This window comes from Pogona vitticeps, chromosome 2 (assembly GCF_051106095.1).
Source record: "Pogona vitticeps strain Pit_001003342236 chromosome 2, PviZW2.1, whole genome shotgun sequence".
NCBI classification, from domain to species: Eukaryota; Metazoa; Chordata; class Lepidosauria; order Squamata; family Agamidae; genus Pogona; species Pogona vitticeps.
Window position 1 is genome coordinate 85,329,230 of NC_135784.1, and position 14,574 is coordinate 85,343,803.

A 14,574-nucleotide genomic window follows, 5' to 3' on the forward strand; every position below is an offset into this window, starting at 1 on the left:
AGATGATGAACTCCCGGTCGAAGTCAGGAGCACGCAGCACTGGATAATGGATGAGCGCCTCCTTCAACCTCTGGAACGCCTCCTCACAGTCGCTGGTCCACGGGATGCGGTCATCAGTCTTCTTCCGCGTCAGATCGGTCAGCGGAGTCGCCATCTCGCTAAACCTCGGGATGAACTTTCTGTAGTAGCCCACCAACCCAAGAAATGATTTGCCTTTTTTCTTGGTGTTGGGTCTGGGCCAATCACGAACAGCCTCTATCTTGGCCCCTAGGGGTTTGATCACTCCTCCCCCTACTATGTGACCCAAGTATTTTATTTCTGGGCTACCCAGCTGCAGTTTGTTCTCTTTGCAGGGCCTAGGCCAAAGCACTTCCTCCCCTGGGTTAAAGTGCCTCTCCCTGTCTTTCTGGTCATACCAGGTTTTCTTTCTGACCTTCTGAGCTTGCAGGTTTTCTGCTGCTAGCTCTAGGTTTCTCTTCAGGTCAATCATTAAAGTGTCTATATACGTCACAACATCTTGTGGGTCATCCTGGGTGATCTGCTCCCAATTTTGTTTGATTAAATCAAGTGGACCTTTCACCCTTCTCCCAAACAAAAGTTCAAACGGACTGAACCCGGTACTGGCTTGTGGCACTGATCGATAAGCAAACAGAAGGGATTGCAGCTTCTGGTCCCAATTGTTTGGATTCTCTGCCAAATAAGCCCTAATCATGCGCATCAGAGTCCCATTGAACTTCTCCGTTAACCCATTACTTTCAGGGTGATAGGCAGTGGTTTCCTTGTGTTTAATTCCACAGATTTGCCATAACCGTTTCATGAGCTTTGATGTAAACGATGTGCCCAAATCTGTGATTATTTCTGAGGCAAATCCCATCCTGGACATATACCCCACCAAGGCATCTGCCACTGTGTTAGTTTCAATGTTAGTCAAGGGTATGGCTTCGGGGTACCTCGTGGCATGGTCCACAATGGTGAGAATGAACCGGTTCCCCCTGTTTGTGGCCTTGGGCAAAGGTCCCACAATATCCACTCCTATACACTTGAACGGTGTGTCAATCACAGGCAAAGGGCACAACTTCGCTTTGGTCCTGTCACGGTTATTCCCCTGCCTCTGACACACATCACATTGTTTACAGAACTCCTTGATCTGCTTCCCTATTTCAGGCCAGTAAAAATTTTGTGTGATTCTCTGCTGTGTTTTGTTCACCCCTAAGTGCGCAGCAAACATGTCAGAGTGCCCCCTTTGTAAGATCATGGGGCGATACTTTTCAGGTACCACTAGCTGACTTCTGATCCCATCTCCCCCTTTTGAGATATTCATCAGGGTCTCTCTATATAAAATTCCCTTTTTCTCACGAAATCTCGCTGTGGTTTCAGGTGTTAGCTGGGTGTCTGTCACCTGTTCAAAACACTTTCGGAGAGTGGCGTCTGCCTTTTGCTCTTGGCCAAATTTGCTGTCTGTGGTTAAGGTTTCTACCACAGCTTCGGGACTACCCTCATCTGCTTCCGCCTTGGGCCCTTCAGTACCCCCCTGAACTGTCCCCGTGGTAGCTTGTGAGCGTGTAATCACTAGCACCCGTTTCACATGTTCAGCCAGGTCATTTCCCACGAGCACGGCTGCTGGCAGAGTCGATGAAATCGCTAGCCGCCACACTCCCCTCCAGCCTTGAAAGCTCACAGGTACCTCAGCTACTGGCAGTGAGATCACCTGCCCCTCAATCCCTGCCACCTTCAAGCTCTCATTTGGGATTATATACTTCCTAGGAATAATGTCTGGATGGCACAGGGTCACCTGGGAACAAGTATCCCTTAGCCCCCTATACTGATGGTCAAGTATTCCTACGTCCACCCCTGCGGTTTCAAACAATTGCGAATCTGTCCTCACTAGTAAGCAGCGCTTGACCTCCACAAGAGGACCATTTTCCCCAGCCTGATCAGCAGATGTAACTGTTCCAGATTGAGTAGCCATGGTAACAGGCTCCCTCAATGGCAAGGAGCTTTGCTCTGTCTGGACACAGAACACAGCTTTTGGCTTGGTTCCACTCAAATCATGAGGCAAATTTCCCTTTAGCTGCTTTAATTTCTCACACTCTGAGATTAGATGGCCCTTTCCTTGACAGAAATAACATTTTCTGCTGTATTTTGAGTCTTTCTCATCTGGTTTTTTTGTGAGTGACCTGAATCTTTGCCTCAGCTGTTCCGCATTTATCCCATGTCTGGCAAATCAGTTTTTTAAACTCCGCGAAGTCTTTCAACAGTTCCACTGGCATCTCTGCATAGACTTCTGCCAGGCTGCCACTGATTAAAGATCGCATAATGGTCATCTTCTCAGTTTCCCTTACTGAGAAGTCCACAAACGCTCTTTCCACGAGGGAAAAGAACACCTCAGGGCAATCTCCCTTGTGGTACACAGGGAATTTCTTCAAGTCAGTTTTAGACAATTGGCCCACCTCAGAATCTCTATTGTTATTATTGTTCTGGTTCATCATTTCCAATTTTCTTAACTCAAACGCCATTTTCTCTCTCTCCAATTCCATTTCAAATTGTCTCTGCTTCTCCCTTTCCCTTTCCTGTTTCTCTTCCCTTTCCATCTCAAATTTTCTCTGTTTCTCTCTTTCCCTTTCCTCCATTTCCCTCACCCTCAGTTCATGCTGTTGGGCTAGGAGCATTTTTCTGAGTTCTGGGTTCTGTTCTCCCGTGCTCTCATCCTGCACTGAGCCAAATTCCTCCTCAGAACCTTGGTCTACCTGTGGTTCTCTTACTTCACCCATTTCTGCCATTTGGCTTCGAGTCAAGGGCATAATCCAACCCCCCAGAACAGGCTGCCTTCAAAAGTCAAGCCTCAAAATAAAGCGACGACTTTTTTCCTTTTGCCTCAGAAACAGCCTTCTATAGATTGCTGCTGTTCCTTCAGCACTAACTTGCAACTGTTGCCAGGCAGAATCCACCCCCCTCTGCTAGGCCTCTCAGCAGACAGGCTAGATCACTGTTACTTCACACAGCTTTGCCTCAGCTCTTTCCCGCCAAAACGGGTTGCCTCAGAGCTCCCTAATCTAGTCCCCAATCTGAGGTGGCACGTTCTTCCACTAGCGTACCTCCCCGTGAGGTAAGCCTAGAAGATTACCTACGCGCTCTCAGATTGTCCCTGACTAGACCCCCCTTGCTCTGGGCACACTTGCCAAGGTTTTGCTGGACCACTGGACAACTGGACCAGTCGTATCCCACACGCTGGACACCAATCAATGTGACAACCCCAGACCTACTGGAGTATGCCACACTTTAATTAAGCTGCCACCAACCATTCCCTATAAGGAGTCACACAGACCAGGAATGGATTTTTAACAAACAAAAGAACAAGGTTTATTTAAATAACAAACAGGGTAAATAAAAAGATCAAGTAAATAAGATACTGTAACGTGGCTTAGTCTCAATCATACATACAACAGTTTGGTTCACACAGAACACTTTAAAGTAAAGCACAGACCCTGAACCTATCAGTTCTGGCTACCCAAATAGAAACCTGAACCTATCAGGTATGTACCAACTAACACACAGTTGTACTCAGTCTGACACACAGACTCCAACTCCCACAACTAAACTTCTCCACACAAGCTCCAAATATATATACAGTACAGCCCCTCCTCCCTGATGTCCCGCCTTCCACTCCCCATAGGATGGAACTTTCCCTCCAAACCCATGACAGACAGGTACCATCAGTGCTGTATGTAACAGCATCTATCTATCTATTTGTATATTCTGGTTATATTTCTACCTTTCTTTCCTTCCCTCCCCTCCCATACAAGACAAATATATGACGCAATGGTTATTCCTTCAAGTGTGATGGTAGCATCTTCCTACCTGGACATCTGCCCAGTTTAACCCAAGTACACCATTGCAGAGCCTCTTGGCTAATTCCAACACTGTTAAAGGAAATTCTTGTTTCACATCATTTCTAACTAACCTGTGAAAATCCCTCCTGTGGGTTAGGTCTGAAGCTAAGACTTTAAATGAGATTAAAATTGGGCAGCTCTATAAATAAGTACAGCAAAAATGGTGTGGCATAAGGGCATAAATCTTTCATGCTTTAGGGAGAAATGCCATCTCATTATGAACAATATGGATATGACCTTTCTGAAATATATTATCTCCTAATGTCTTCTCTGCATGACTTGTTCATCTCTGAAATATCAGCAATTGTTCCTGTCATAGACAGAAAACTGAATGAATTTGGTTATTCCTGTGGAGATTGTATCTGTGCTAAGAAATGATTTGAAGCTACTATCTGGTTCAGTATGAACTGGACCCATGTGCTTTCTTTTGTCAATACTGAACCAGCTCCTAGTTTCCATTGTTCTCTTAACACAGACATTATTAATTATTTTACCTAACTTACTGTCAAATTTAAATTTAATCAAGATGTAATCAAACAAAAGGAGTCACATGCAAGTCTAGCAATTTGACAATAGAGTCTGTCGCTTTTCTCTTCACTTCCAAATTCAGAATGACTTCCAGTTCTTACTTATGCAGAGAGATTATTGCCACAGGAATTGCCAAGAGGCTGACCACAAACTCCAGTAACACCTAAGCTAATATTTTGTCATTTCCTTGCTGGAACTGGTGCCTCCTTGAGTTCCCATCCCCCACAGATTTGGGCAAATCTATGATCCAATAAGCTGGTAGGGAACCCAAGCCTGGAAACACTACTTTTTTGACTACAAGGACTGACCAGCCACCGTGGCTAACTATGACGGCTGAGGGGGGTTTGGACTTGCACCCCAATTTTGCCAAGTTGCAGAAGAGATAGATTCCGGATTGTCAGTACACATAGAGATATAAGGCAGGAGCTGGAGAGACAGATAAATATAGTTCTTTCAAAGCTGAAGGAAGAATTGTCTGGGACACCTATTGTGGTTTTGAATTTTATCCAGAATTAGTCAAAAAGGGATGAATAAATGACTGATACATTTTGCTTTAATGCCAGATGCCCATCTAACTTATACATTTTTTAAATATGAAAGGTGCCCAGCTTGCTACTTTGGATATGACTCAGGCATCTGGAATGAGCATCCCATTTTCAGTGCTCCTATGCAACATTTCAAAGCCTCCCATTTCAGATATACTGTAGAAGTAAATGCACAGAGCATGTTTTGTTGCATAAAGAAGGACTCCAGGCATAAAAAGGAAGATACTGTATAAGAATAGCAAAGCTAAATAGGAACCAAGCAGACCCAAAAGAATAAACCATGGTAAGAGGTTATTGAGAACATTTGAGGTCTGGAAGCCTCAGACTGGGGTGTCAAAACAAGCTGAAAATCTTGAAAAATCCAGCCTGTCATGAACAAGCCAGCACTCTGTTGCATGCTGGTTGGTCATTCCCGCTTGCAGGTGAACAGACCTTGCTCCATGGTTTGATGTCATGTCTGAATATGGCAGGAAGCAATACTGTGACTTGTTTCTTTCCCAAAAAGCCAAGGAAAGCACTCACAGTAATTTTAGGTTTGGTTCTTTTTCCAGAAATCAATGATGAATGGCATTAGAGCCTGTTAGGATAGAGAAGGACAGTGAGGGGCATTAGGGATGAGAGTTAGTACAAGACAATTAGACCAATGTTAACGGAATCGGTGAAATCTGTGAGAAGAAACAACCAGTAAAAGACTGGTAGCAAAGATTGAAATTGAAGAGTTGAGTCAAAGGTTAGCCTACTGTATTTGATTGAATCATTATTTATTATTCTTATTGAATTAACTATTTGGTCTGGGTGATATGTTTCATAAATAAGCATATGTTTGCTGTTTCAATTATCTGTGGGTGGATTATAAAGTGGCTTTTCAGATTTCTAAGGAGGATTCCAAGACTTGTTTATTTAAAGAAATTATAAACCATTCCACACCAAAGATTTCTGAGCAATATGCAATAAATTAAAACATCTAAACAGAAACACACACACATGCACACTGAAAGAGTTATTCTACGTACATTAAGAAAAGTGTGGGTGGAACTTATCAGTCAGAAAATGCCTGTCTGAGAAGAGAGGCATTCGGCAATGACCCAGACAGCATGAGTGCTCCCCAAATCTCCACAGAAATGACATTCCATAGAATAGATGCTGATACCCTAAAGGCCCTACTCCTGATCGTTTCCAGACAGATCACAGATCCATGTGGAACCATCAGGAGTAACTGGCCTTCAGATGACCTGAGATCTCAGTGATCAGGCAGAGTGATGGGAAAGAAGGCAATCCTTTCGTATCTCTCATGCCACATTTTGAGCTTTGAGCTAAGCCAAGGATATATAGAGACATGTCTTCCTGCTCCCTGCAATTCAGTAGGTTAGTTCACAGAGCATTAGGGGAAGTTGGGACTCAATGCATCACCACCTCAGTGGCTTACCCAATGATGTTCAGGTGTGAGGGTTCATATGGGGCCATAAGGTACATTGCAACTTTATCTCCATACACTAGTGTGTGGGAGTTGGGGAATGAAATAAGATTTGGCCAAGGATTTCTTAATCTGTCCTAAGAATATGAGTACTAATACCTTGTCCTTTTAAAAAAAAATTCTAGGCTTCTCAATGTGGGAAAATATTGGAAGTGTGACTGCAAATTTAAATCTAGACATTCCGTTTAGCGATTGTAAGTAAGAACCATGATAACATGCTTAATACTGACTGATCTGATTGCTGTAGAATAGAGATGGGAGTATTCGTATCCATATACAAATACGACTACTCCCACACAGGTGGACATAACGAGGGGCCAGCCCCATGGGGCCGGACAGTTCACTCACTGATCCGCTGCAGCCGCGGGCACCATGGAGCCTTCCAATGGCTCCAAAGATTGCGTTTGGCTCGCCACTCCTGTTATGAGGCAGGACAACAAGCATCTCTGCAAGGTCAAAGAGTGGCTCGCCGAACGTGATCTCCAGAGCCACTGGAAGGCTCCGCGGTGCCCGCGGCTGCAGCAGATCGGTGACTGGATCGTCTGGCCCCATGGGGCTGGACCCTCGTTATGTCCATCTGTGCGGGAATATTCGTATACGAATACCCCCATCTCTACTGTAGAATCTTCCAATCCCATATGGTCCCTGCCATGTGTTGGAGTTGTGGATTCCATTAAATGATAATAACACTTTGAATTACTTCCTTTTGATTGATCAGATGTGAAACAATCCTATTAGATAAGCCTGCATTCTAAAGCACTCCTCCCGATCAAGGGCTCAAGACTACAGACAGCGATTCAGTGGCAATTTTTTACTTTTAAAGACTCTCCCCACCTCTGTTTGAAGGCTCAGAATGTCTTCCCCAAAGCAAAAGTGAGCCCTAGGGAGCACTCAGAATCTAAATCAGGGAGATAGCAAGCTTTTAATTAATTTAAATTAAGCATTACCAGCACCACCTGATGACATCATCATCAGGATTCTATCTAACATCTGCCTTTCCAAACAGAAGGCGCTTACATATAGGAAAATGCATGGTATTTCCTGTGTGTATGTGTATATCTATTTACCCATACTGTTTACACACTCTTAGAAAGGACACCTAATTGTAGCTTTCCAGTACAGATGTATACAACCCATAGTGTAGATGTGACAATAGGAGCCATGTCTTTTCCTATTGAAATTTACTAACCAGATACAGTACAGTACTTCCAAAGACCAACAGTCAGAAAGGAAGAGAGACTTATTCCATGCTCTGCCCATGTAAGCTGCACAGTTGCTTCTCCAAACAAGGTAAGGCTCCAGTGGGGAACAAGGAAGTAGCTAGAATTTCCTCTGTCCTTCTAAATATAAATACAGCCATTCCACAGGAAGCTTCTTGTGAAAACTCCGAAGCAGGTAAGACTGACTTGGAGCATTTGAGGTCAGAAACCATACCCAGACATTCTTTTGAGTATGAATATTCTCAGACTTGGCACTGTACTAATCAGCAGACTTTCAAAAAGAATACAAATACAGCAGAAGAACTACTAAACCAGCAAGCATTCAAACCCATCTCATCATGCCACAAATAGGAGAAGATCTCATAACCAAAGGTGTCCTGCAAAGGACCTCAAAGCCCCTCCCCATACTGAAAAGAATTGTTCTATCTACAATAGCAGTGAAATTATAAATGTTTTGATAACTAAAAGTGCCTTTCTGACTTGTGGCACTTGGAACAACAAGATGACACAGATTAAGGTGGTGTGAATACACGTACCTTCAGATATCTGACCATCTCTCTCCATTGCCAAGAAAAACAAGATAAAGAAGTTACTAACACTAAGATATTCCAGAAAGAGAATGCCCAGTTATGAAACCCAAATATACATCTATCAGAGATTCAAAGTACTATGAGGCTGTAATCCTAAACATCTCTTACCTGTACTCAGGAAAATTTAATACAGTAATGAGTAAACCTGTACATTAGGATCGTGCCATTTGTCTTTAGAGTACACACACAAAGCTGTGATACACTGTAGCAGCTCATGAGTCCATTCAACCCAGCTTTTTCTAATTGACGGTGACTGTCCATGGTTTTCAGGCAGAGGTCTTCTCCCCTTACTTGTAAGAAATGGGATCTTGAGATATCTTTTTCATTGGAGATGCAAACATCTAAACTTGGACCTCCTGCACGCAAGCACAGGGGCTCAATTGCTACTACATGGCTCCTCCTAGGATATTATGCATGTAGAATGCCATACAAAACCTATTTCTAAGGCAGATTCAAGACTCCTGAGAATTTTTTTAGTTTTCTTTTTCAAAAACATCCCTATCATAACTTCATAAAGTTTTACTTGAAGGACTGCAGGCAACATGAAAAAGCTGCGGGGAGGACTTCTTTTCTCAATCAGCTTTTGCAGCTTCTTGTCATGTCCCATAAAGGTAAAATAAATGGTAAAATACATTCAAAAAAGCAAAAGAACATAGTGGCTGAAGAACCTTGGAGACTGGTTTGGAGAAGACACAACAACAAGCATTGTTTAGAACTACTGCATCCAAAATCAGCCCTCGTTATGCCCAGCTCTCCCAGAGGAGGGAGAAGGAGAGGGAGTGGTCGTCATCGTCATCATCGCCGTCGTCATGTTTCCTTTTGGCCGTGTCTTTCCTCTTGTTATGACACTGCTACTTGGCAAAGACATTCTAAATTTTGCAAGACTACATATCTTGGCCTGGATCATTTCCCCTTAATCAAGCATATTGTCGTTTGACAATTGATTTACTGAACAGCTGGGTATGTGTGTGTGTGTGCAAAAAAGGAAAACTCTTCCTGCAGAGGAGAAATTGTCATCCAGGCTCATGCCGATAAATAATTCACCTATTGCTGTAAAACTAACTCATTAGGCTATTAAAAGTTAGAAGGTAAGTACAGAACAAAATGGATGAGTTAACTACCTTTTTGTCTCTGAGTGGTAGATACAAACCCAAGCATCATGAAGCTTTTAATTAAGTTTACAATCCCACAAATGTAGCTTGGATTCCTTTGCCAAGATAGATGATCTCATAAATCTTACTCCTATTCTTCAGGTTTGACAAACATTCTGGGACTGCCTCTATACACCAATAAGACCTGGTGGTAAACCAAGGAGATACCTTGATATGACTCATGCTAAGGATGTACGATTTGTAGTAATTAAAACGTATACATGCCCTTCTGGATTAGAGCCAATCTTGCTTTTGAATTGGATTATAGTTCGCTCGCAGCACTGGTTGGTCACATGTACCTGGAAATCAACAAAAGAACTTGTGCAATGTTGATCTTCTTGGGTTCTTTCAGGATTTGACAGGGTTGGGAATTTCCCTCAGTGATCAATGAGCCTGGGGGCCTTTGTATTCCCCTGCAGTGTCTAGCTTGGCTTGTGTTATGAGTCATCTTAAGCTAACTTTGCCATGTACCCACTCTCTGTTTCCAACAGACTCTTTTGCATTGTGCAGATTGATCTGGAAGTAGAGGAACAGGCTACTGAAATATGAATGGTCGTGCCTTTCTATTCTCTGCCATGGCTCAATAGTGCTGAAACTGAGGGGATGAGGTTGTGGCTGTGGATTCGATGGAGCAGTTATGACTGTTTTTACCTCTGTCAAAGAGACATAAGAACATAAGAAGAGGCCAGCTGGATCAGGCCAAGGGCCCATCTAGTCCAGCTCCCTGTATCTCACAGTGGCCCCACCAAGATGCCTCTGGGAGCACACGAGACAACGAGAGACCTCTCTCCTGATACGTCTCCCCTGCATTTGGCATTTTGAGATATCTTCCTTTGAAGCCTGGAGATTATACAATCCCCGTCATGGCTTGTAACCTGCGATGGACTTTTCCTCCAGGAATCTGTCCAATTCCCTTTTAAAGGCATCTAGGCCACATGCCATCACCACTTCCTGTGGCAAGGAATTCCACAGACTAACAACATGCTGGGTAAAGAGATATTTTCTTTTGTTCTTACTGTCCCAACACTTAAACTGAGTGGATGTCCCTGGTTCTGGTTTTGCGTGAGAGGGAAAAGAGCTTTCCACTATCCACCTGATCCATCCCCTGCATAATTTTATATGTCTCAATCATGTTCCCCCCCAGGTGCCTTTTCTCTAGACTAAAGAGCCCCAAACGCTGTAGCCTTTCCTCATAAGGGAGGTGCCCCAGCCCAGTCATCATTTTAGTTGCTCTCTTCTGCACCTTTTCCAGTTCCACTGTGTCTTTATTGAGGTGCGATGACCAGAACTGTACACAATACTCCAGGTGCAGCCTTACCATTGTTTTTTTTTACAATGGCATTATTATGTTTCCTGTTTTATTTCAATCCCCCTTTAAATGATACCTAGCATGGAATTGGCCTTCTTCACCGTCGCCGCACACTGGGTTGACGCGTTCCTTGAGCTGTCCACCAGCACACCTAGATCTCTTTCCTGATCCATCACGAACAGCTCAGAACACATCAGCTGATAAAGTTTTGATTTTTTTTTTGCCCCAATGTGCACTACTTTACATTTTCTTATACTGAAACACATCTGCCATTTTGTCGCCCATTCTCACAAATTGGAGATATCCTTCTGGAGCTCCTCACAATCCTTCTGGTCTTCACCACCCTGAAGAGTTTCATGTCATCTACAAACTTGTCCACCTCACTGCTTATCCCTGTCTCCAAGTCATTTATGACCAGGCTGAAAAGCACCAGTCCCAGGACAGATCCGTGGGGCAGACCGCTCTTCACCTCTCTCCATTGTGAAAACTGCCCATTGATGCCCATTCTGTTTCCTGTTTCTCAACCAATTCTCATTCCATAAGAGGACCTGCCCTCTTATCCCCTGACTGTGGAGTTTTCTCAGCAGTTAGTGAGGGACCGCATCAAACACCTTCTGAAAACCCAGGACAGTAATCCTTATTCTATTCTGGATAATCTCTAGGAAAGCCTACAGAATTCCATCTATTCCCTCTCTCTAGCGAGTGCGGCTGCTGGGGAGATCTGGAAAGATGTGTCTTCAGTTGATGGCACTCAGGCCAATCCCACCCCCAGGTCTTACAATCATCAAGAGCTGTCCCTAGATGTTAGTTTAATCTGGACAGTGCTAAGGCACCTATCTCTGATGGGAGTTCCTAATTGCCTAATCATTAAGGTACATCGTTACAAAATGTTGAAGGTACTTAAAGTGATCAAACACTAAACTCAGTCCACTGGCTTATTTTGTACGTATACTGCTTGTGTTCAACTCTACGGTGCCCTTTTGCAAAAGGAGGGGTGATGCAGAATGTATACTTGCAACATTTCACATTGCACCAGGGTGGTCTCTTCCAATAACAGGGTTAGATTTCTACAGAAAGGAGCCCCGTCATGTGCTGGCTTCATTCAATTCATCTTAGCTAACAATCCTGACATGCAACTGGCATTCAGCGATCTCACAGCAGGACCTTCAGATTGGAATTTTCTGCCTTGTGCTAAGCAGGAAAACTGAATGGAACTTAATGATGGTTTTCATGGTTCCTTTCTTATCATGAAAGCCTCAGACCAAAGAGAGAAGAAGAAGAAAAGGACGAGTGGAGGCACAACAGAGGACACGTCCTCAAAAGCATATGGCTGAATTCCAAAAAAATGACTGCTATGCTGTGGATCCATTCTCGCAATTTATTTATTTATTTATTTATTTATTTGATTTATATCCCGCCCATCTGGTCTGGTCGACCACTCTGAGCGGCTTCCAATAAGGTGTATACGATAAAATATAAAGATTTTACAAACAGTCCATAACACATACAATAATAAAACAAATAATAAATGAAAGAAAAAATAAAGAAAGAGTTAAATATTGACAGGAGGGAAGGCCTGAACATACAACCATGTTTTTAGTTGACTCTTAAAAGTGCCCAGCGTAGGGGCCGCACGAATCACCAGAGGAAGGTTGTTCCAGAGGCAAGGAGCCACCGCCGAGAAGGCCCGGTTTCGTGTCCTTTCCTTCCGGGCCTCCCTCGGGGTTAGGCTCCTCAGCCTCACCTCCTGGCTCGTGCGGGTTATCCAAGTAGATCTAGGTGGGAGCAGGTGTTCCACCAAGTATCGGGGTCCTAAACCATTTAGGGCTTTATATGTAACCATTAACACTTTGAAGTCAGTGCAGCATGGCCAGAGTAGGAGAGATATGTTGGTGTTTTCTCACTCCAGTAAGGAGTCTGGCAGCCACATTCTGCACCACCTGAAGTTTCCGCATCAGCTTCAAAGGGAGCCCCACGTAGAGCGTGTTACAGTAGTCTAATCTAGAGATTACGAGCGCATGTACTAAGGTAGTGAGTACCCCCATGTCTAGGTAAGGTCGCAGCCGGGCAATCCGCCAAAGGTGGAAAAAGATGGATTGCAATACAGTACATGGTTCACACATGCATCAAAAGAGAGTAGAAAAGTGTTCTCCTTTGCTGCTTGTTGTGAGCCCCCTTGGTTTCGAGATCACAGTCGTTCTTAAGGAATGTTAATGGACAGTATTATCCAATACTCAATGAAGAGCAGCTTGTGCCACTCCTTACTAAAAACCACAGCACTTCCTACTCAACAGCTTCCCAGATTTAACTTTTCTGGCCAGGGGAGCATTGCGGTGCTTTTTTCATGGTGTACAGTAAGAAAGCAGTAGTTTAATCCCTGGAGTGTAACAGACCCAGATCTACCATATGTTTGATGGTTAAGAAAGAATGGGTGCCATCCGCTTCGCTTTCCTGCTCATAGGATATTCCACCTGTCGAGCCCCAGTAATGTCCTTTTAAAATGAAATAGCAACCAACACACACGTATAACGTGTTCCGGTTTATCCAGATCGGCGACTAGGTTAAATATACTGTATATATATATATATATATATCTGAATGGATGTCACAATGTAAAGTTACCCAGGAGGCAATTTTTGCACAGAGGCAACTTCACAGGACGCTCCGCTCCATCACATTAACCACTTTACAGAAAAGCAACATATTTTAGTGGGCAGAGGTTTGCCAGATCATTTCCATACAGGCGCTCTCTCACAAATGAAGGGAGGCAAAGCCGTCGTCGCCCACCCCTCGTCACTGGGTGGTCTTCAGGCGCCCCTGCCGAGGTGAAATAACGCCGTCTAGCTCTCCTCTCGGCGCCCCGCAGAGACCCCTAAACAATCGCGCGCCTCTCGCTCTACACCCCCGGAACAAGGCGCACAGATCCGACGGGGCTGCCCAACTCCCCGCGCCCCCTCCTCTCCCAATTCATTCTCTCTAACTAAACCATCGCTGTGTCGCCTTGCCCCATATGGTGGTGGTGATCGCCATCGCCGCCGGCGGAGCTAATCTTGCCTGGCTGAGACCATCGTGGGGTCTAACCATGCCCGGGGAAGGCTCACGGCTGCCGACCGAAACAGACCACAAACCACGTGTAAATTTAAATAAGAATCCGACCGATTCGGTTTAAGGATCTGCGGGAAAGAGCAAGCCAAAGGCCGGTGTCCGAAAAGGGGTGAGAACAAAGAGCCACCAGTCAACTGGACAAATCCCAGTCAGACTGGGGCTCCCTACGGCTTTCCAAAATACTGTAGACTGCCGTCCAGCGAGCGACTCACCATGATGGCTGCTTGTGGCCCCTGCTAGGGTGGCTGCGACTCCATCCCGCTATCTCCTCGTGCAACCCCTCAGTTAGATCGTCCTTCCCTCGCGGAGATTTGAACACCCGACTACAGGCGAAGAGCCCGGGAGGCTTCGGCTCGGCGCTGGGGAGGAGACAAAACCCGGTCTGGATCCAGTCAGCATCTGCGCGTACTCACACCTTAGAGGCGAAGGAGCGATAGCACGCTGCAAGGGCAATAGAAAAGCCGGCCTGGATTTCCTTTCGTTGGACCAGACTTGGCCTTGCAAACAAAAATGGAAAGAGGCGGAAAAGCTTTTGCAACGCCGGAGTGTATCGGTACCACTGACCTTGGGTGTAGCCCCACAGTGAGATTACAAGGTATATAAGGGAGAAATTGTGCTGGCCCTCAAGAACAAGAAAAATGTCAGTTTCTGGAAATACGAATGCAAAAATATTGAAGACACAAGAAGCAAATACGGAGTGACTTCTAGAGCTAAAGGCTACCGCCAGCATTGATAGCTGACCTGGTGGGGTTTGGAGGGTTT

At 44.6% G+C, this 14,574-nt stretch overlaps 1 protein-coding gene across 1 annotated transcript in view; it reads right to left on the minus strand.

Moving 5' to 3' along the window:
• Nucleotides 1-14,221, minus strand: part of N4BP3 (NEDD4 binding protein 3) — a 37,814-nt gene extending 23,593 nt beyond the window's left edge. Inside the window, exon 1 of the mRNA XM_020790216.3 lies at nucleotides 14,025-14,221. The gene's annotated coding sequence lies outside the window, so the exon portion shown is untranslated. The remainder of the gene's footprint in view (nucleotides 1-14,024) is intronic.
• Nucleotides 14,222-14,574: the final 353 nt, after the last annotated feature.